Source organism: Parus major, chromosome 2 (genome assembly GCF_001522545.3).
Source record: "Parus major isolate Abel chromosome 2, Parus_major1.1, whole genome shotgun sequence".
NCBI classification, from domain to species: domain Eukaryota; kingdom Metazoa; phylum Chordata; class Aves; order Passeriformes; family Paridae; genus Parus; species Parus major.
In genome coordinates this window covers 46,837,256-46,860,000 of record NC_031769.1, presented here as the reverse complement: position 1 = coordinate 46,860,000, position 22,745 = coordinate 46,837,256, and the positions used below count along the sequence as shown (strand labels likewise).

Below are 22,745 nucleotides of genomic sequence, written 5' to 3'. Positions count from 1 at the left end.
TCTCTTGAAATGACCAGAAAGACTGCAGTCATAAATGACAAATTTAATAATGAAGCAGTATTTGCCAGTATGTGCATACGTGAGCACAGCATTGGCAATGCTCACCAAGGCAAACTGGGGCACACTGTGCCCACAATTAGAACAGCACTGCAGCTGGCTTTGTGGGGGTGGGCTTCTGTGGCTGCCAGAGGTGTTAGAGATGCTCTGTATGGGGCAGAAAGTAAGGCCTTGAATACAGAAACCTGTATGTTTGTGGTGCCCTGGCTCCAGCACAAAGCAGCTGTCCTGTTATTGCCAAGGAGACACCATGCCTCCGCCTCTCTGGAAAAAAGTTCTCCGCTGTCCAGATGTGAAAATTAGTTTCTGGTTAGCACAGAAATGTTGAGCACCACTTGACAGGACAACAGCTCATACGTGGAAGGCAGTCAGACCTCACTGCAAGCTGTGGCTCGGGTAGAGCTGTTGTCTACAGTGACAGTAGTAAAAAAATAGTTATTAAAAAGCTTCCAAAAGCTTCACATCCTACAAAGCAAAGCTATTCTGATTAAACTGATAAATTTAAAATAAAATGGCTGCAGAGCAACCAAGAAAACCAGCAAATCCCTTCTCTCTGTTTTTCCAGATAGTACAAAGTGTTATTAAAAAGAAAAAAAAAAAAGGATGTTAAAAATCTATTTATAAATCAGAAGAAAAGCAGGCAAAAAATTGTACAAGCAGCATTAAGCTGCAAAAATTTTCCTTGGACACATTGCAATACCTTTTCAAAGCAGCATATGGGGTTTATTCTGGTGACTCTAATTTTAACATGAATGGGAGTCACGTGGAATACTCTGGGCATACTGCTTTGAAAATATATCCCTGCATGATTAAGGAAGACTGAAATCTTTTTAAACATCTATTTTTTTATTTTTTTTTTTAAAACTGAGTCTGAAGTGTTTTTAAAGAAAAGCATTAATGGAATGAAAACCCTCCAACCCTGAACAAATCAGTAATGTAACAGGTAGAAATACTACTGGCTTAGCACTGTAGATATGTTTGTATTTCTGAGGCTGGGTAATGAAGAGCGAGGAAAACTCAGAGTTTGTACCCGCTGTTGCAACTGCCTCTGCATTGCTTGACCTTTATAAATTTGTCTCTTCACTTGGAAGATGAAGTAATCATTCCACCTACCATGTGCAAAGAGCAGAGGGTTCAGGGAAGAGAGTGCAAGGCGGGACTTGTCTCTGCGATGGCAATTGCATGTGGCAGTATTGACAGCATCTTTAGCTGGTGGATGATGGAGTCTGAAGAAATATGTACTCTGAAGATCAATTAGAGAGAGGCTCATTAGCGGGAAGGAAGTTGTGAGCAAATGCAACAGCCCTGACAAAGTGAGCCAGAACACTGATAGAGCTGGGCCTGGTGTGTGGGCTGAATGTGAAGCGGGGTTGCTGCAGGGAGGTTCAGAGAGTCCTTTCTGACAGCCGGTCCTTCCTACCCATCTTCAGAGAAAGCAGTCTTAACAGCTTCTTGAAATGTTTTGAAAAGGATAAGACAGAAAATGTCCATAAAGCCATATTGATGAATATAGACATGAGCACAGTGAGGAGTATGGACAGTCATCTGGTGTCTTTCCAAAGATGCCGAGAAAGACAGAAAAGTTACTTTTCCTTTTTGAATACTTTTTTCTTTTTTTTTTTCTCTCTCTTCTTTTTTTAACTGAGAATTCAAGGTTTATTTTTATAACTTCAGTTTTGTGTGGGCTGCTGCTTCAGTGCTTGAGAATCTCCTCTGATTGTTTGCAATTACCTTATTGCTTGTCTTACTAATATTTATCTATCTTGACATCAGAGACACTCACTCAAAAAAAGAACTTACCTGCTTTTTATTCTTTTCACGAAATCTTCACCAGTGATATCACAATGCTGAGCTCACCTGTCCATTTTATCTGTTGACTTTGAGTGGAGTTTTTTCTGGTCATTCCAACAGAGCTGCCACTTTCCAGACTTAAATGTGATATGAAACAGGCAGTATAAAGAAAGAGTATTTATGCCAGCCTTATTTAAGCAAGAGACTTCATTTAACCAAGCCTATTTATATAGCGAGATTATTTATACTACATTTGGCTGTGAATGGGCGTGTGTGGGCACGCTTCTGTTGTGCATGAGACACGTGTTTGGGGTATGTATATTTGGCTGCACATTTCCATGTACACGGATTGAAAAAGTGGCTGTTAGTGTCTCTGAGGAGGGGATGTTTGCAAAGCCCAGCTCAGGGAGACGTTGAAATCCTCAGGAACAGATGCCTGCTGCCAGAGGCTGACACAGAATGGAAGCATCAGTAGCTCATTTTGTGCACTCTGAATTGCCTTATGAGGGTGTGGATGGAGGATATCGCCCTTTTCTAGCTGGAGTTAAGTGTATTCTTGCAATAACTCTATGGTAAACAGCTCTAACTGTTCATTCAGCTTAAGAGAACATTCATTCGGCTGTCATTCCTGCATGAGGTGGAAGCAGACAGAACACATTCTTCTCAGAAAAATTTGTTGTGTGCTTGCTGGACCTGGACACTGGACTCATGTTTTCTGTTCTTCTCATAAGCTGTAGTCTTGGCAATCCCCTTCTGCACCACCAGGACCTTCTGACACTTACCCTTCCATGCAAGCCTGGGATGCAAAAGCAGTGCTAAGGGGATGTGAAAAACATGGATTGGCCTTCATCAACAGCTATTAAAATCATAGTCTGGAGGTCCTTCAGCAACAGCTGGGAAGGTGAACCAAGGCAAAGATTATTCTTTAACTGAGTTGTTTTCAGTATATTCTTTCTAAACATCCTCAACTAGCATTGTCCATCTGGCCTAAAAGGCACACAGCAATACAGCTCCCTCTTAAGGCTGCTGGGTGTTTGATTCTTACTCTTAAATAACATGCAGCAGAAGCTTTTAAAATCACACATGTAAAAAATTCTTCTCAATAAAAATCCCATTTCTTTTTCCAGAATGCCTAGGCAAGTAAATACTGAGTTTTGGAGATCCAGAGATGTTCCTCATTGTGACAGACTTAAGGGTCTGTTGGGTAAAACCCAAAGCTCCTGCTTCAGGTCTCACACTACTAATCTCTTCTCCATTAGTAAGGGAGAGCATGAGTTTTGTGTGAACAGATTTAATCTTCCTGTGCAGCAGATGTGCTGACACATGGGTTTCTCTAGTCAATGGGGTAAATAATCTTCTGTTTAAGTAGTTCCTAAGTACCTATTTATGCAATTAACATATTAAAAAAAACCATGCATCTTTATTTAAACAGTGAACCATGACAGCGTCAAACTGAGTTCAGATAACTGAGACTGATGACTTTTCCCTTTATTTTGTCCATCCAATTGCTCTTTGGTTTTGTTAAAATCAGAAAAGCTGAAGAAATCATTCTGTTGCCATATGATTGAGATTTAACTACCATCTTCCAGAAGAAGAAAACTGCAGTGCAGTTTAATGAATAAGATGCAGGGGGAGCATGCATGTCTGTAGGAGAGGCAAGACAGAGCACCTACGGGGCATAATTTGTTTCAACAGTGTTAGTACGATGTGCATTCCATAGTGCCCATCCTATGGAGCACCAAGCATTAAAAGGAAGTCTTAAATGTTTGGATTGAAGATAAATCTGGCTGCTGTTGCTTGTTTGGCAGCCTGTGCAAAACACAAGCTGGAGAAGTAGCTAAAGATGGAAGGTTAAATGCTGCAGCGATGTGAAATTGTTCTGTCCTGGCCATGTGTACTCCAGACAGAGTGATTGAATGAGAGAACTGAGATTACAATGACATGACTGAAAATGCTCTCAGTATGTTCCAAAGGGGTTTGATACAAAATTGTGATATGTGTTTGAACAATGTGGTCAATGGAGGGAGCATGAAAAATCCTAACCCAAACAGTGAATGAAGAATGTGGGATAGATTGGGCAGACAGTGCTCATATGGTCTGAATGTACTGAAAATTTTAAAGCTCACAAGGTGATTCCTGAGCCTCTTGCAGTTGTGTATTTAAGAGTGCTATGTGAGGAATCCTGAAGCTGATGATGTATACTGTGAAACCTTTTGCTGTCTACTGTCTGGATTTATTATAATTGATTTGAAATTCTTCAGTGCCCTCTCATGCTATATGACTGCAAAGTATGTTTGAAATGGCAAGACTTTAAGGTTGCAGACAGCTGCGGGGACTTGTGTATTTTAAGGGCTTTTTTAATATGATAGCTATCCAGAGACAAACTATGATTGTTTATGACACTTCAGTCAAACCTAAACATCACTTGAGGTTGTTTGGCTGCTGTATCCACTGTCAAGGTTGGAAAAAAATTTCTATTTTTTAAATTTGTGTATGTATCAAAAACTATGCAACTCCAAATTTGTTCAGTGTGACAGAATAGTCTTCCCCTAAGCAACCCAGTTTCTCTTTCTTCCTTTTTCAGACTAGGTTTCTTATGTGCAGTTGTGGTGCCTTTCTTCTTTTTGTTTAGTTGTTTTTTGGGGATTTTTTTTTCTAAGATGTGGATTTTTTTTGTTTCTGTATCAAAGACAAGACATTTTAGATTTGGCGTTAACATTGGAGGTGCAAATGGCACCTACAGTGATGTTGTCTAGACTAAGAAGTCTCCTTTTATTGCTCAGACTACGTGCAATCATTTAGCAATAGGAAAACTGAGAAATATTCATGTCAGTTCCTGTAGCCAATTTCAGGATTGTTTGTAGGCTGTCTTTGGCTTAGCTGGGGAGCTTCAGTTGTCAGGGAAGATGAAGAAGAATTGCACATTCAACACCACTAGACAGTCATCATCCAGACTACTGTTGTGAATGTCCAGGGCTTCTGTATGAAATTCTATAAAGCTCTGATTTCATTTGTATAAGACAAGTGGAGATTTTCTTTAAGGCACAGCTCTGTATCTTGAAGTCTTTTAACATGTGTATGCATCCTCAAAATGCGGGCAACCTACCTGGTGGTGCAGGAAGGAGCTTGCATGCTCCCTGTGGTCAAAGCACAGGGGAAGGTAGTGAACACTGAATGCACTCATTGGTGCTTGGATGGTGGAAATGCTCTGTAGAATGAAAGGTTCTGTGGTTCTGTAATTCATACAGACCTTCTGGGTGCTGTGGTAGCAGATCACCTCTGAAGGTCACATCTAATCTGATTTGCAAAGCTGTGTTACTGACTGTTTTCAGCAGCTTATATATCACTTGGGTGTTCCTAGTCAGATAAGCTTTGTGGTTTGTAGTCAAGCTGTCTTAAATGGCAGAAAAGATAGATGTCTCTTTATGCTCTGGCCCAGCATTTTTATTTTAATTTGTGTTTATGTGTTACTATGGAAAAACTTCTTTCTGATGAAGTAGTAGTAGAAAAAACAAACAACCAAATCCTCAAAGCTGCTCATTTGAAATAAAGTGTAGGGCCTCCTGATAAAAGAGTTATGAGGTTTTCTGATACTAAGATTTTTTTCTGATTAATATCAAAAATAAATTGATAAGATAAATTGATAAGAAACCAAACTAAATTGAAACATGGCCTTAAAAGTCTCTGAAATACTTGTATGTATTATCTACAGATAGGTCCTAATTGACACTTCAAGAATACAGATGTGAAAGGGAAGTTTGTAGGTCTTTTTGGAATGAACCAATAGGACTAGCTGTTCCTGGTGCAAATTAGCTGCTTTTGCAAATGGACTTTTGAAAGGGTTTGAAAGTTTACTCAGAAATAACAGGTAATTTATGGCACTGGAAGAGGAGTCACTGGGAGCCAACCACCAAGTCTATGACTGAGGAACTGTTAGTGGGTTAACCATCTTCCCCTTTAGGTATCTAGGCTAAAAAAAGAAAAACCCACGATCTAGAAGGATGAGTAAGCATTATATCATCACTGATTGTTCCTCAGCTCCCACACACAAACAGGTCTTAGCCCATGACAGCATACTGGCAGGAGCTGCTGTCGGATTGACAAGTAGCAGCTTTGGTGTGAAGCCTTCATGGAAATCTTTTATCCTTTTAGTTGAACAGCATCATTTTATCCTGCTATCTTAGAAGATTTTTTCACAAATCTTATTTATTATGCTGCTTTGAAATGCCTGGATTTTTCTAGCCTTGAATTTCTGATCTCCCTTAAAAGCTTTCTTAGGTATCTGTGTCCTGTCTGCTTTAGATTGCAATGAAACTCTTAGTGTATTTATTCTCACAACACAACCTTGTGAGGAACAGAAATGCAATTTTCAGGGGAGATTACTAAGAAAAGAAAGTGACAAAGGTGAGATTTCATAACCTTAAATCTAGTGGCTTGGTATCGTCAGAAGCAGATGTCACTTCTGCTCCTTTCCTATGAAAGAAAGGACCTTAAAAATGGGTCTTTCTGGGTTCTTGACTGGTTGCCCTAATCTGGGACACAATCTTCTCCCTGTCAGCATGTGAAATACAGATGAGAGTTTTGGAAACTGGGCCAAGGGAAAACTTCTCCAGATACATCAAAGTTGCACTGCTAATAGTTATTTTTGATTGCAGTGGGGCTTTGTTTAACAAAGCACAGCCTATTGGAGAGTTTTGAACTCTTGAGTATCACATAACAGAAAGGAACAGTTTATTTCATTAGGAACCTCTTCAATTTAATATTGGCTCAAAAAAAGATTAATTGCAAAGGCTTCCTAGGAATGTGCCATTTGGTTTTTGCTGTCCAGTAGAATTTAAACCTGCTGGTTTGCATGACTATTTTAAGCTCTATATATTGGCAATGCTTCCGGTCCATGTCGTGGCAATAACAGCTAGCAAAAATAACCTTGGAACTCCTGAAGGGTTTCACCATTCACAGACAAATGACAGAGAATGCCCCACACTCCCAGACCACCTTCTCCCGTGTGTCATTTAGGTGGAAGGAGGGATGGGAGAGGAATGGAACCGGACAAATTGCTTTTTTTCTGCAGCAAGTTCTGTCAGCGAATCTAGGCTTTTTAATTAGCCCTCATTCCCTTAAAATGCACACTGAATATCTTTCCACAGTTTAATATTTCAGAACTGAAAGAATGACTCCAAGCTGGCAAGCTTAGGGTAATCCTTACAGTGATGGTGCTGCTCCAGAGGCAAATGAAAAGCTGGAAGTACGGCATTGCCAGACCCTTATGGCATCCTCAGCCATTACAAATACGGTTCTCTCAGAAACTCATTTCTATGTCAAGAATTATAATTGCTTCACAGATGCCCTGAAAAGACAAATCTCTGGAGTAGCTCTCTCTTATGGCTTTTCTCTTAAGGCTTGGAAGGCCTTCCTGGACTCTGGATTAGACTCAGGTAGAAGACATGGAGTGGCCTTCATTGTACAAGGAGATGACTCTACCTACAAGGCTCTGTCATGGTGCATTTTAAAATGCTCCTATTTACCATGGCAAATGGAGCAGAATGATGTTATTAGTGCAATATAGAAACATGGAGTTTTTTTAAGAAGGGCTTTCATTTTTTTATTCTTCTTCTTTTGGTCAAAAAAATGCAAGTAAGGGTTCCTGAAAAAGGAATGTATCCTTATTTTTTCCCTCTGAAATTCTTTCTTAACACCATAATAATAGTATGTTAGTGTCTCATGGTTTGTCTGAGGTTATCTTTTTAATATGAACTTGACTTTTCTCCTCATTTTTTGGTTTCAGTAAAGTAAACATGGAAACGATGAAAAATTATTTTTTTTTCAGTTGTCCCAGAAAAAGTCTGAGGAGCAGCCAGAAAATTCCCCTAACTGCCAAACTGTTCCTTTACTTACTTCATTGTTGGTTTAGGAATCTTTTCTCTCTCTTTACTGTTGCCTCCTTTCTTCTAGTGATCTCTCCTTCCTTATATTGTCAGAGGTCAGGACAGGGTTTTCATCAGCAACTAGCAACCCTTTGGGCATAAAGATTTCTTAGTGGTGAGTTTCATCAGGCCATGAACAGGACAGGAGATACCCAGTGTAGAATTAGTTGTATAAAGATTCAGGTCACTGTCTGTAGGTGCCAGATGCATTTTTGGGGGTTTCCTAATAGCTGTCTCAGATTTTCACCTTGTTTTGGAGGGATACAATATATGGGACTGGAAAGCAAAATACAGTATTTTGACAGTAGACTTGTCTTCTGCTGGTCAGTTACTTAAACTTGAAACAAGGTGTATTATTTGTTGGAGCAAGCCCAAAAGAGGGAAGATGACCAAGGGGCTAGAGCACCTCTCCTATGAAAACAGGCTTGAGAGAGTTGTGGTTGTTCAGCCTGGAGAAGGGATTGCTCCAGAGAAAACTTATAACACTTTCCCTAGCTGGAGAGGGACTTTTTCCAAGGGCACAGAGTGACAGGACAAGGTGTAATAGCCTTTAAGTGAATGGGGGTTGGTTTAGATAAGATATTAGGTAGAAATTCTTTACTATGAAGGTGATGAGGCACTGGGACACATTGCCAGGGAAGCAGTGGATGCCACATCCCTGGCAGCGTTCAAGGCCAGGTTGGATGGGACTTCAAGCAACCAGCACTCATAAAAGCTATTACCTTTAATAACTTTACCTAACCTCCCCCTCATAAAAAAGGGGGGATGGAACTAGGTGATCAGTCTTTAACTATTCTATGATTGTGTGATTTGGGAACACAGAGACTGTAAGTCCCTAGCATACGCATGCATGTGTACAAGTGAATTCTCCTGGGGTATGTGCACACACCTACGTGTGTCATGCCGTGTTTGCACAGGGAGAGAAAGTCAACATGTACACGGCTCTGTCTGCGTGTACTTTCCCAGCACGTATGAAAAGAGAGAGCAAACTCACAATCAAATAAGCAGCCAGAGCAGAGGGAAAAAAGATGAGATTGCAGTTGATTATGAGCCTGGCAGCAGATGTGCTACACAAATCCAGCCCGCTGCATCCAGGCTGTTTCCATGGCGATGGAGCGAGTAATTGTGGAGCTCCGGCGCTCTCCCCCGCGATCCCCGCCAAGGTGGACGCGGGTGCCGGGTCCCCATCAGCGCTTCCTCTGGGTGAGCGCCGGGCTCCGGGACAAAACGAGCGGGCGGGGAGGGGGGAGCCTCGGAGACGGGCATCTCTGGTCTGCTCATCCCCGCCGTGCGATGGCAGGATGCGAGGGAAGCGGCGCTCTTCCTCGGCGCTAGGCTCTCCCGAGATGCTAAATCAGCGGGCAGGAGTTTCCCTGCCGCGGGAGTGGGCTGCCATTGGCTGCCGCCGCCCGCCCGTGCCAATGGGAGCCCGACGGGCGCCCCGCACATAAGCGGAGCTGGGCGCGCTGCCCGGGGCGCGGGCCGAGGTGCGCGGCCGCGGGGCAGCGCGGAGCTCTCCCATGGCCGCGCCGGGAGCGGGTCCCCTCCGAGAGCCCCTCCGAGAGCCCCACCGTGAGCCCCACCGAGAGCCCCACCGAGAGCCCCGCCGCCGAGCATCTGCCGCTGCCCGTGCGCACGGTGCCGCCCGCAAGAGGCTGCATTAAGTCATTCGATCGCTGCCGTGTGGGAGGTGAATTTGTCGTCGGGAACGATGGAGCTACGGGATCTCTGTAAGTAGATCCGTGTACTTCATCCTGCTTATTTCAGCCTGGGCATGGAGCAATTAGCGGTGTCGAGGAATGGCAAAAGGAAATTAGTAGCAACTGTAAATAGCGTGAAGGGCTCCTGGGTTTTGTTTCACGTGTAGCAAGATGCGTTCTTCCAAATGGTCTCAGGCGCCGGACAAACTAGTTAGCTGTTTGCATTGCCTTGGGGTTCTTTTTAGCCTAATTGAGGTTAGTCTGTGGAAGGATGCTGTGTTCTTCGGGGTATTTCAGATCACCCCTGTGTTTTACAAGGAAAGCAAGCCACATGGAGCAGAATATCACAGGCACAAAAGTCTGAGGTGCTACATGAAGTCACTGGTATTTGTGGTGTCGGTATAATAATGACAGGTATGTTATTACAGTGGCTTGTCAAACACCAGTTCAGACCCTGAGCCAAGAAAACACGAGTTGCTCAGCGTTCATCACTGTGTTCAGCACAAAAAAGTCATTGCTTTTCCTGCCCTTCATGTACCTTTTCTCTTTTTTTAAAATGGGTTTCTTCTTCTTTTAAGGCTTTTTAAAATATGTTTCATTCAAAAGCTTTCCTATTTGTTTATGAAACCTGTGAGTACATTAAAAGCATGGAGAGTTTCCTTTTTCACCATTGTGGGGCATGTGTTAGAAGTTGATTCCTTTGCCTGTTGGGACTCTGCTTTTGATTCTGTAAAGCAGAAACAGTATATTTAGAAAGGGGAGGGAAGCGTGTGTGCAAATCTGTCCCTCTGCAACCCTCTGGGGTTACTTCAGTTACAACAGCCATGAATTCAGCTCAGCGTTGTCCATGTTTTGTCATGACAGGGAGCTTTGCTGCATGGAGCTCATGGTTGTCTCTGCTTAACCCTCTCAGAGACTGTAGTCATCTTATCTGGTTTGTGAAAATACCTATAAGAAATGGCAGACACGGGAAGAAAAAGGTTTAGAAAAAAAACTTTCTTTATTTTCACCCTGTGCCTAAGCTGGTAAAGTGTATCAGGTATTTTATAGTAATCAAACTATGTGCAAACATTGTACAAAGCTGTCTGCATTTCAGGGATCCATTCTTAGTGTCTTGTGTTTATGTTTGCTTTAGAACTTAACACACAGCTTCATTTCCCAGCATTAGGAACTGCTGAGAAGTCACATTTCTGCCTGGAAATCTCAGGCTGAGAGTGTAAATTTTTAGATTTAGTCAATTTATTTAGGTATGGTTTAACTGGTCAGCTTTGCTTTTGCCTTGCAAGTTGTGGCAGAAAGGTGTGTATGTGTACGGTTAAAGGAATCAAGGTTGCCTCAGAGTTGATGCCAAAAAAAGAATTGTCAGTGTTTTGAAAAACTGCTTCATCAATATAAATTAAAATAAAAATAAAATAAAAATATAGAAAACATAGAATTCAGTGCATCAATACAGGGAGAGTGTCTGTTGATGTGTGTAAAGCTCCTCTGTGTTGTTTTGGGTGTTTAACCCAATGTATCACAAATGCAGGAGGGACCCCTTATTAAGCTTGAGTTATTGCTTTTTCTGAAGACACAGATATAAGTCACCCTTCCCTGTGTTTCCCAGGGGTGTTTGGGTCATCTTTTATTAAAATGATGGCCCCAGGCATCCTATGGCACTGGGCTTAGAAAAAAAATCGTTTTTCTAAGGTATGCAAAAAAGAGATAACTGTTAGCTCTTATTGCAATATTTATTTTTGTTCAGCAGTGATGAAAATGCCAAGAATGATTTTTTTTTTTTTTTTCAGTGAGGAAGGTATTTTGCTGCTATGTCACTTCCCCAGGGTCTCGTATCATTCATCTGTATTTACTCAGCACTGGTGTAGCTGAAAATCCCATTGCATATGGCTGTCTAGGCAAAGAGATGTGCCCATTCCCCATCTTGAAGGTGGATGCTTTGATCTAGGCTAAGATATTCCATAAAAATCTGTGAGAAAGCTTGGACCCTTGCACACCTGGGCATGGGTTGTTCCTGACTCCAGGCTGGTCATTTTGAACATCTTTGGGATGCATCAAAATGAAGCTTAATTGCACCTTTGAGGGTTTTTAATTCCATACCTACTGCCTTCTGCTTTATTTTTTGATAGCTGATGTGAAATCCTAGGAGAACATTGTGTTTTAAGGTCACCACAACTCTTAAGATGACATTTTAATTCTTGTTAGCACTCTAGGGATATAGTTCAAACAACATAAACCTCTCAAGTTTAGTCACCAGTGTTAGGCAAATACTGTATGTGATAGAGTTCCTCTCTCTCCCATAACCTTGTTTGAAGGGATTTTTTTGCTTGTCTATCCCTGTGCATTAGCAGATAAAAGGAGGGGGCTGGGGAGGGAGGGAAGGAGGGAGGGAGACAGCCTGTAACTGCTAAGCACTGGATCAGTCTGTCTGAGGGCTTCAAACCACAGTGGTGCCTGAGGAGGAGAAACTCATGTTGCAGTCAAAGCCCATGCTTGCATTAGATTTTTGACCTGATGGTGCGGAGTACTGTTGCTCGTCGTTAGTGCTTGGGGATGATCTGCGTGGGAGAGGCATTTCAGATTCCCAGGCTATAAGAGTTCCAGCAACAGAGGAGTGAGTAGGCTTCAGTGAGAGCTGTGGCATGCTGGTAGCAGTTGGGAGGATGCAGAAGCTGAAAAAAAAAATGCTATCTTGGGGTAGCTTTAATTGGTTGCATTGGAAAACACTTGGTTTGATGGGCTCATATGTCTTCTAAAATGCTTGGTGCCAGACCAAATTGGCATAGCTCCATTGACTTACACGAGATGCCACCAGACATTGATCTGATCTTCAGTCTTATGCTTATAATTTTCTTGGAAGAGTGAGATTTTCACAAAAGGAGGAGGTTATTTTTTCTTTCTATTTGCCTCAATGACAGTAAATTGAAAACTTAACTGGTATAGGCATTCCACAGGTTTTGTTCTGTTTCTGTGGGCTTTAAGCTTAATGGGCTATCTTTTATCTGCTTGCAGAGCCTCATACCCATATGTCAGTCTGGAAGCTTAGAGCAGAAATTCTGATCTGAGCTTTACACGTGTCAAGAGATACTAAATTTGAATATTTCATTATTTCCCTGGATCTTAACCCTCCTTCAGTTACAAAAACCCTGGTGGTCATTCATGTTCCAGTTAAAAAGATGCTAGAGCCACCAGTCTTCAGTTTTACCTCAGTTGTATATGGTTTTCACCCCATTATTCAAGTGAGTAGGCACAAATTTTTACACACAGGTGTAAAAAAGGTGGCTCAATATGTCCACCTCCAAATGAATTGAAGACAGTTGTAACTCTGAATAAGACTAACCACACAAATATAAACAGTTCCTTATTTTTGTGCCTGAAAAAACCCTACTTTTTTAGGCACAGTTTCTCCATGCTAAGCCTTGGCTTACATGGAACGTCATGCCATGGAAAGCTCTCGCTCCCTGTTCAGTGCATACACACATTTCCAATGGCACATGCACACAACAAAGCAACACCAAGCATGGAATAAAAATGGAACAGCAGTAAAACAGACTTGTGAATTGTGAAAAGCCCATTGATTTGCTTGACACCCATTTTGTTCAACATTGTGCAGTGCTAATCTGAAAATTCCTGTGCGTCACGAAAACTTTTCAGAACAATAAGAACTGTCAATTCCAGCAGATTTTACAGACCTGTCATTATTCTTCTTGTCTTGAAGCACTAAGTGGTGTATAGAGGGATTTTTGGCAGGAGTTCAGGACTACTCTTGTAAGGAGGAATCATGTGCCACCACCTCAAGGATATTATCATCTGAAGCTAGAGTTCAGCCCAGCACAGGCTCCTGGAAGCACATGTTTCCCCACCTGAGTGTGCTGCTTTTATGGATCTCACTTTACTTTGTCTCTTCAAAAACCCACAATTACAAAGCACTTCTTTTTACTGTTCTCAGATGCAATAATGTAGAAGGAAAAAACCTCTACACTCTTTCTACATTTTGAGTTGATATATTCTAGAAAACTAGAATACTTTAATGAAATCTTATCCCCCATCTCCACCTGCCACTTCTTCAGAAAGGAAAAGTGCAGATAGCAGCACTGATGGTCGCAAGCAGAGGTTTTTATTAACTCCTTTTCTCTTGAGATTGTAGTGATGGTATTTCCTTCTCTTGGAGCATCTCCTAAGAAGATGCTCACACACCATACATTCCCCATCTTAGGGAACTTCAGCCCCCACTTAGATACATACCTCTGCTAAGAGAAGCATAATGAGGGGAAGAAACATTGACTTTGTGTCAGAGAGATTCAATTTTAAGTTATTTATCAGAGTTTACCATGTAACTTGTGAGTGTTTTGTCTTCCATACTTACACTTCCCAGTGTAGCATCATCTGCATACATACCTCACCCAAATTAAATTGTTTCAGTACAGTAAGGGTCATGACATTCACTCTGAATATGAAAATAGTCATTCAGTTATGCATCCTTGGTTTTGGTAACTTGCAGGATCCATACATGTTGCAATATACTGTCAGCATTTTCAAAAGTCTGCAGAGCACAGATCCGTTTTTTTGTGGACTTCACAAAATTCTAGAGGGTTTTGCTGCCTGTGAATTCAGTGGTTTCAAAAACGCGTGTGAAAATCAGAGGACACACACGACCTTCATTTAAACAAGAACTTTGATTAGCTCTATCTTGGGCCTTTTAAACTCCTCTGTAATGCACAAAAGCAATCTTGTAATGGGGTGAAAAAGGAGATCTTACTAATTCTAGCCTACTGTCAAATTAATTCATCAAATAATATGCTCTTATCCTGAATCACTGGACTGCTTTTATCAAAGCTTTTGATGTGGCAAAGAAAGTGCTTGTTCCATAGCTACAAACCCAACTCGCTTAGTCTTCCTTTCTCTTTGAACTTCAGTTTTCTTAAGACTTGGAACATTGTGATACAGAGAGCAGCATTCAAAGCTAGGTATTTCAAGACTCACATCCAGAGGCACATTAGAAGCCACACAAAGGGATTTTCTTTAAGTGTGGTTTTCAAATATATGTAACCTTCTGGCTTGACCTCTGGATCCACTCCCAGTCTGCATTTCAAGAAAAAGAATCTACCCACATACAGTTATCTCCAGTAAGATCAAAGCTGTTATTGTATTCTGACACCTGTGAGAAAGAAATGTATATATAAAACAAAGTGGGGGAAATTTTGAAAAGATTTGAATGAATTCACATGTATGAAAGACGTGAACCCACGGATCTTGGAAGTGAAGGGAAGACTTTCAGGATAGCTGCAGAATGTTTCTTTATTTGTTAGCTTCACCAAGTTAATTAAACAGACTTGAAAACATCAACAAAAATAGATTTTCTAGATCCCTATAAATACAGCCCTGCAAGTGCTTTGCCATGAAAGTTAATAAGGTTCTAACTTTAGACTGGGGCTTCTGTCTGGTGCCTAACAGAAGCCACTGCAAAGGATGGTGTTATTTCATTCTACCTTTGCAGCCCCTCATCAGGGTGTGGTGTCTTTCCCAGTTTCCACCCTTTTTCTGGCCGAGGTGTAAATTGCCATTTATACCACATATAATTGCCATAAATACCCCAGCTCCAGTAGACACTTCCTGAAGGACTGGAGAGTAGGTATCTGCAGATTGAGAAACACAGCTCTGTTTGTCTGCTCGTGTTTCCTGCTGTCCTGTGTGAAAGCACCAGGAAGGCTTTGCAGAGCTTGTCCTTCCTCCGTGTGGATGGATCATCAGCAAAAGGCGCAGCAGAGTCAAGGTAAGCCTTTTGCTGCGTTGCTCCCTTGCCTCGGCACAACCAGCCTTAGCAGAGCCCTTGGCTTTCAGCCAGCTGGGATGTGCCAGAACGTGCTGGAGCTAAAGCTTTGAATGCCCTACAAGGGAAGCATGTCCCAGGTTCTGGCAGCACCACAAGGTTATCCCCTCCGCATCAGATAATTCAGCATGGTGCAGAGGAGCATTGTGTGTGGAAGATCCTTGTCCTGCAAGGTAACTACCTCACAGTTCCTGTGCTCAACACAAGGGGTTAAAATGTATCTGTGGCCCTTGCCACAGCGAAGGGAAGGGCTGTAGATCAACCAGGCTTCTCTCCTGATCCCCACTGTGCCCTCACAAGGGACCTTCTCATATCCCCCTCCCAGACTCACCTTTGGAGGCTGGAATTAAGCCACTTGGCCAACAGAAGCTCCTCTCAGCTTTCAGAAAGCTGATGTGAGACTCTTTGTTGTCTGTTCAAACTCTCAGTCATGCTTAGCAATAGCTACAGCTGCAAAGAGACACAGAATGTCTGCAAAACCTCTCACTTTCACATGACCAGTTGCTTTGGTGCATAGAGTAGTAAATAAGCAAAGGCTTGAGTTAGGAACACCTCTGATGTTTTGTAACTGCAGTGAGGAGCTGGGTTATATTTATAAGCTAATACTGGGTCTGGAATTTTTCTGCCTTTAAATGCTACTATAACCCAGTTAAATATTTAATAGAAGAGTGGAAAGTCTATTCATAGCAATTTCACAAGTAAATTCCTTTGTTCTCACTTCCCAACTTACCTTTTCAAATCCCAAATTCAAATTATCGCCCTATCTCAAACAGCAACACAATGTTTTGCCATTATGCTTAGAATGCCTTAAGTTCCATTTTCAATGACAAGTGGAATTATGCTCATTTCTAATGGTACTGAAAAGGTACAAGTGAGTCTTAAAATAAGTTCTGCTTTTTCATGCATGAAATTATGTATCAGTTCACCTCTGCATGCAGGATTTCCATCATTTTACAGTCATGGGCATCTACTCCAGAATGAACTTTGCGCCAATCCCAATAACAGTTTTCATTGCTAAAGGTTCTAGTCCAGTGAATTTCAAGGCTTTGAGTTTGTATTACATATTTAAGGTATAAGCAAGAATCTTCTGACTACGAATGTCATTGGTGGAGTAAATATCAAGTGTTTCAGGCACACAGTTCTGACCATTTACGTTTCCCATTGACCTGGTAAGATATACAATTGCTGGATTGTGTCCAACGTTTTGGGTTTTAAAGGACTTTCTGTCAGGTTTCAACAAAGAATAAAAGAGACACCTTTCTAATTTTGTTAACTGTTATTGGGTACTAGTGATTGAATGAAATTTGGAGGTTTTTCAGTCAAAGGGTTGTATGACGTTTGTAATGTGAAAAGTATAGGAAAGCCCTACAGCTAATTCTATGACTTTCAACTTAAACACCAGAGCTCAGTTTCTGATTGTTCCAGAAGCTTGCCTGAACTATGATTTAGAGGTTTTATTGCACCAAAATCCCAGAGGTTATTGCAGTTTGCAGCAGATAATCACAGTGTGTGGCTCTTGCGATTGTGAAGAAATGCGCACATTTCATCATGATCTCTGCACAGGCAGACACCTGGGCCTGAATCCAGATCCTTTCAGATCATGACCTCAATCTGGTGTTCTCATCACTGCCTCTGCATCTTGCTGCTGGCAAACCATTTAACCTAGGAAGGGTATTGTGCATCTCTGATGCCACAGCCCATTTGGAGCATCTACTGTCACCAGTGCCACAGAGCAGCCGTAAAAGGTGAACATGGCATGTTGTGGGTCACTTTTGGGGCAGAGCCCAGTGGTCCTGCTTCACAATTCCAGTTACCTCAGCATTATCACTTACATGATCATGGTCGGGGTGCAAACTCAGGAACTGCTTAAAAAGTCCAGAATGGAAAACCTTGGCCATGTGGAAACAAGTGCTAGAACTCACATCAGTTTTAGGCTGGTCTCCAGAATTAAGAGGTTGATTTACTCCTGGGCTGAAGTGGTCAAACTGAACCATGAAATCAGTCAAAAGACATCTCCTCCTAAAGAAAATGAAAGATGTCAGAGAGCTCTGTGTGAGTCAGCTGCAAAACAAGTAACAATTCTGATTACTGATATACAAAAAAGAATGTTCCACCAGGGATAACAGCTTGTTACTTGCTTTGCTCTCAAGATGCAAGGGAGAAAGGAAGAGAAAGAGCGTACTTGTAGCCAAGTTGGCTGCTGCAGTCCAGCAGCACAGTCAGTCAAATTGTTTCATCCTTCCAAGTCATTCTGTAATATCACTGATTTATCTTGCTGCCATGCAATTGTCCCCTGTTGACAATTCCAATTTTGTCAAAAGATGACAGAGATTTTGCAGAAAACCCGCAAGCTACTCTTACCAGTGGCAAACAGTAGGAGAGCAAAGTAAGATTTCTTCCTTTTCATTGATGCCTATAAATAGTCCACGCTAACCTTAACAGCCTTGAAGATGTAGGGAACCTTTTTTAAAAAAAAAATCCATTATTTTTAAAACTACATTGACTCAGCAGAAGTAGATGTGTGTGTTTTAGATCATGATAGGTTGACAATCAAGCCCTGCTGTGAATGCTTAGCTCTTCAATTTTGGCTGTAAAGTTTTACATTTATTTTAACTCTGCAGTGTATTGGCACAACTCTTGATATTGTGGCCAGAAAGGATACTGCTTAGTTACTGTATATATTTAAAAAGAAAGGTCTTATTTACAGCTTTTTAAATTCAGTTCTCCTTTTCTTCTATTTTTTTCCTCATGTAAATGAGAGAGGACATAATTAACCAAATTTATGTCTAAGAATGGGTTGCTTAATAACAAATTTTGTAGTTCTCTGTTGTGCTAAGCAGAATTAGTCACAGGAGCCATTATATGAACTTCAGTGGTATTACTCCAATATTCAAGGGCTATCCAAGCATGATTTGAGCTACTTTGAAAAGTGTAAGAGGTATTTTAGGAAAGCTAGTCTTGTAGACAGGAGGGCTTTTTCAATATATATTATTATGCATACACCCAATTAGAAATTAATGGGAAATCCAGATTTATGTAGTAGGAGGAGATAACTAGGATCCTTGCCATTACTGATGCAAAAAGAAAAATGGTTGTCTCTTTGTGTATAGATGCTATTAATAATCTGGGAATACATCGCCTTTTGCTCTGTTTGCTCTGTAGTCCTACAAGACTTTTTATTAATACGACTCATAGTATCTTCACTGGAAATGTAAATTTCTGCAGAAGATGCAGATCTCTGTATTTCCAGGTTAAATTTAATTTTTCATCTGATTCTAGGCAGATATGAAAGGTATTGCCAAAAACAGCAGTTTAATACATGTGCCATACTGACAAATGTTTAAGTGAAATGAGGCTGTAAAACAACATAAAGATATTACCTACTAATCAAGTTATTTTCCTGCTGTTATCAGTCTTGAGGAATTCTGAAAATACCATAGAGATGTATGCATTTGAAAATAAATAAAATGCAGATTTCTACTATTTTATGCATATTTTTGGGGTTGATAGAAAGGAATATTAAATGATTTGACAGCAACATTTGATCACCTGAGATTCTGTCTGCTCTGCTCTTAATCCTGTGGTATTTCAGGATCTTTAACCACCAATTTCTAAAGATTATAATCCAACCCCCTACAGTGAGTTGTGTTCCTCTCATAAAGAGCCTCGCTGGAGTAACTGGTCTTTCAATAGAAACTGGCTTAACCTAGCAGGTGGTTAGATTTTGTTGAATTTTCTTTTAAAAGAGTTAGGCTGGTCTATTAGCTGGTTTCAGTATATAATGCTTAGATGTCATTCTTTTATTTGGGCCTTTTGAGGGTGGCCTTACTTCAGTGATGATGAAAATCATCCCTGCTTAGAAATCTCACCTCTGGCAAAGCTTCAGTTATCATGAAAAAGAGCTTTCCTGTACAGGCTTTCACTTGTGCTCACTGATCTGGCAGTCCACTGTCTCCCCCAGTGCTTTGCTTTAATATGGCTTGTCTTGCCACAGGATAAATAGGAAAGGACACCTCATGGTAACCAGCAAAATTTCATGCAAATATCAGCATGATCTGGCTACAACACCTCCAGTGCAGATATTCTACTCTCAATGTTCTAGATTGCTATTAGGAGAACGAGCCAATTCTCAGGCATGTTGCTCTTCAACCTCTTCCTCATCCAGAACCTGCTAATGAGCCTTCAAAATGAGCTGACCCTCTTTTAAAATACTAAATCATAGCACCTTACATTCCTTTCTAGTTTACTTTCAAAAATTAATCCTAAGATAAAGGACTTTAGAAGCAAAAGTAACAGGATGATGCCATAAAGCCAGCGGTCCTGCCTTCAGTAGTGTAAGTACCAGGAGTGAGGCTGGAGATGTTTCTAGATGCCATCTAGTAGCTTTCCATTGATATCAGGAGACACTCAGATTTGCTTCAGCTTGTAACTGCAGAGGCACAATAAATTCTCTGTTGGCCAAAATTGATCACTGAGAAGCTAGACTCCAAGCATATCACAGGAACAAGCTGCAGACATACATGAGACTAGCTTGCAAGTTTCCTATTCCATACAGGCTAATTTGATACATCCCTTCTGGAAATTTTTAGTGCATATAAAACCAGGAAAGCTAGTAAAAGGACTTGTCTCTGAAACTCTGGAAAAGTGAAGTGGCTCTGAGTTTTACCAGAGCACAATAACTCGGGCCAGAAAATCCAAGGGAGGAAAGCAAAGTGCAGGTCTTTGCAGCCTTTGAGGGCAAAGAAGAGTGAACGGTGGGGAAAGGCAGAACAGTAAGCCAAGATTTGTTCATGCTGGCAGTGTGTGTTGCAAAGGGAGAGAACATTCATGCCATATCCAAACACTAAGACTAACCTTGAGCAAGAAAATATTATTTGTATTTGGCAGGCATCCTATATCTGAGAAGTAGGAAGGGACAAAGCTCTGTCTCACAGTATGGTGGATGACTACATCAAATTGACACAATCTGCTTCAGTCCTTCCATCCACCACAGATTTGTTGTACCCCCTTGAACCAAGCAAGGTTCCTCTTGGAACCTCCTCTTCCCTCTTGGTCCTTGGCTTTCTGCCTCTGTCACCCTTGAGCAGCAGCACTGTCCTTAATTAATGGGGTATTGTAGGTGTAAAGTGGACTGAAGATTCAATGCTGTGGTTCAGAGCAGGCAAAAATAGGCTTGAGCCCTTAGGGTTAAGATTTCCCTGCAAACGAGCTGTAATAAAGTTTACAGACATAAACCCATTTTATTGGGCAAGGATACTTTTGTACTTAAAATACTGCAATTCTAGTTTCTTGCAGGAGATGTGGAATTTCCTTTAACACAAGTGGTTTTATAGAGAAGCAGGAGTAACCAGTACTATGTGCTAACCCTGAAATTGTTTCTTGTGTTCTGTCAACTTATTTCTGGCTCACTGCATCCAAATGAGGGCTGTCTTTCTTCAAAATTCAATTTTACCTCTGTTAGAGCCAAATCTGGGTCTGAAACAGCTAAAATTTGGGTAACCATACTATATAACAAGGGTGAAAATAAATGATAGTCCATAGCTGGCCACTATCAAACTTAAGCTAGACCAGTGATGCCAGTTGTTTGTTGAGAAGTTTTGGATTAATAAATGTTCCAGGTCATGGGCTGCTTTGCTGTTACATGGTCAGTGTCCCCAGTGTCTTCTCCTGCTGTGCACATCTCCTTTCTCAGAGCAAGATGCAGGTCTGCTGTGTGATGGGAAGAAGTGCAAGTTGGCTTTTTGGCCAGTAAGGAATGAGGGAACCCTCAAGGAAAGGAGAGAGAGGGAAGAAGAGAGAACAGGCCATATTGTTTTGGAGACCATAGGTAGGTCACCTTCAGTTAGGTATCTATTGCAGAGGGATTTTCCACCTCGTTTCTACAAGTGCTGGGATTGGAAAAAGAATTTGGGTGACTTCTGTATCATTTACATTTTCCTGTGCTTCCATTTACATTGGAATGCTTTAGTTCATCAAAACAGATAAAAGACAACAGATAAAAGACAATGGCATCTTCACCATGCTGATCAAAAACCAATCATCTTAAAGGAAAAAAAGATTGGAAATATAAATAGCTACCAAAAATATGCCCCTGATCTTAAAAAAATGCTGAGTCTTAGGATGTTTCTGCTGTTAATGCTTTGTCTCTCCACCCTTTTTTTCTTTTTCTAGCTTGGTAGTGGCAGCCCATACAATTATGAGCTGCTGCACAATTTTACACCTTAGGTACACAGTCACATTTAGAATCTGACACTGTTCTCCTTCTGGAATAGGAACACTGCTTGCAGCCCACAGCTGAAACAATTAGCTTCATTAAAAAAAAAATAAATTGTTCTCTGGCTTACAGATACATTTTAAGAATTAGATAAAAGGAAGCAAAAGAAAAAATTTAAAGTAGATAGGTGAACAAGCCTCAGTACTTCATCAGATCTTAGGGTTTTGAGAACATAAATTATTTAAATTAAAAGCCATTTGAGAATATATAACAGAAGAAAGGGCTTTGACAGCAGATGGAGCAGAGCAGAAATGCTGATGTTACTATATGTACCTGCTTGCACTGAAACCAGCAGCTGTAAGGAGGAATTTGAACTAAACTCCATGAACATGTATTCTTATAGCTCTTATTAATGGGTTGTTCTGTTCCTCTCCCAGTTTCTCTTGACCCTTTACTGAGGGTTAAATTAATCCCCTGTGCAGCTCAGCTGAGGATAATGAAGTTGTCCCAGGGTACAAATGTAGCCTTTGGGTTTGACCTACAGAAGGCTGAGCCTCTATTCCTCACTATGTTTTCAGGCAGTTTTATTTATGTTGGATTAATTAAAAACACCCTCTCCATTCCCCAGGCTTATGTGTTCTTCTGTGAAGAATAAAAGAGGTTCCAGTGTCTGGCCTCTCTCAGCCCATCCAGGCTGATGCAGAGACTGTAGAAAACTCTGCTAATGAAGGGATCTTAATGACCCTGATCATGTTTGTGAGCAAAAAGGCTCATGTTCTGATAGAATTGATGTGGGCATGCTCTATGATGTGAGGAAGAGTTTGGATTCCTTTTTGGAGTCATAGGCCTGGCTCATATTTGGCAGGGCCTTTTTTTGCTGTAGGTGAATGCAAGGCATTAAACCATGTGGTCATCTGGAATTTGATAAAGGGTAGGCAGACTGAAATGTCTGTTCTAGTTCCTATGTATTATAATTATAAAAGGTCTTAAAACAGATTATTTATCTTTAACATGTTAAATATATCAGTGTCCACAAGTACCAGTTTGAAGTCCAAAACCGGACTTTTTAATCCAGTGTGAGAGACAGACTGAAATCTGGCCCAAAGTCACCCCATTATCCTGAGAATTTTGTCTGCAGTAAGTTTCCTCTCTCTCTCTTTTCCTCTCTCTCTCTTTCCTCTCTCTCTCTTTTCCTCTCTCTCTCTTTTCCTCTCTCTCTCTTTTCCTCTCTC

At 41.1% G+C, this 22,745-nt stretch overlaps 1 protein-coding gene across 6 annotated transcripts in view; it reads left to right on the top strand.

Annotated features, from left to right (window-relative positions):
- Window positions 1–22,745, top strand: part of ELMO1 (engulfment and cell motility 1) — a 301,557-nt gene that overhangs the window by 211,550 nt on the left and 67,262 nt on the right. The window contains exon 1 of one of the 6 annotated variants that reach the window (XM_015619190.2): window positions 9,276–9,502. The exons of the other annotated variants lie outside the window; for them this stretch is intronic. The gene's annotated coding sequence lies outside the window, so the exon portion shown is untranslated. Of the gene's footprint in view, window positions 1–9,275; window positions 9,503–22,745 lie in introns of those variants that run through there. 6 annotated transcript variants of the gene reach the window in all.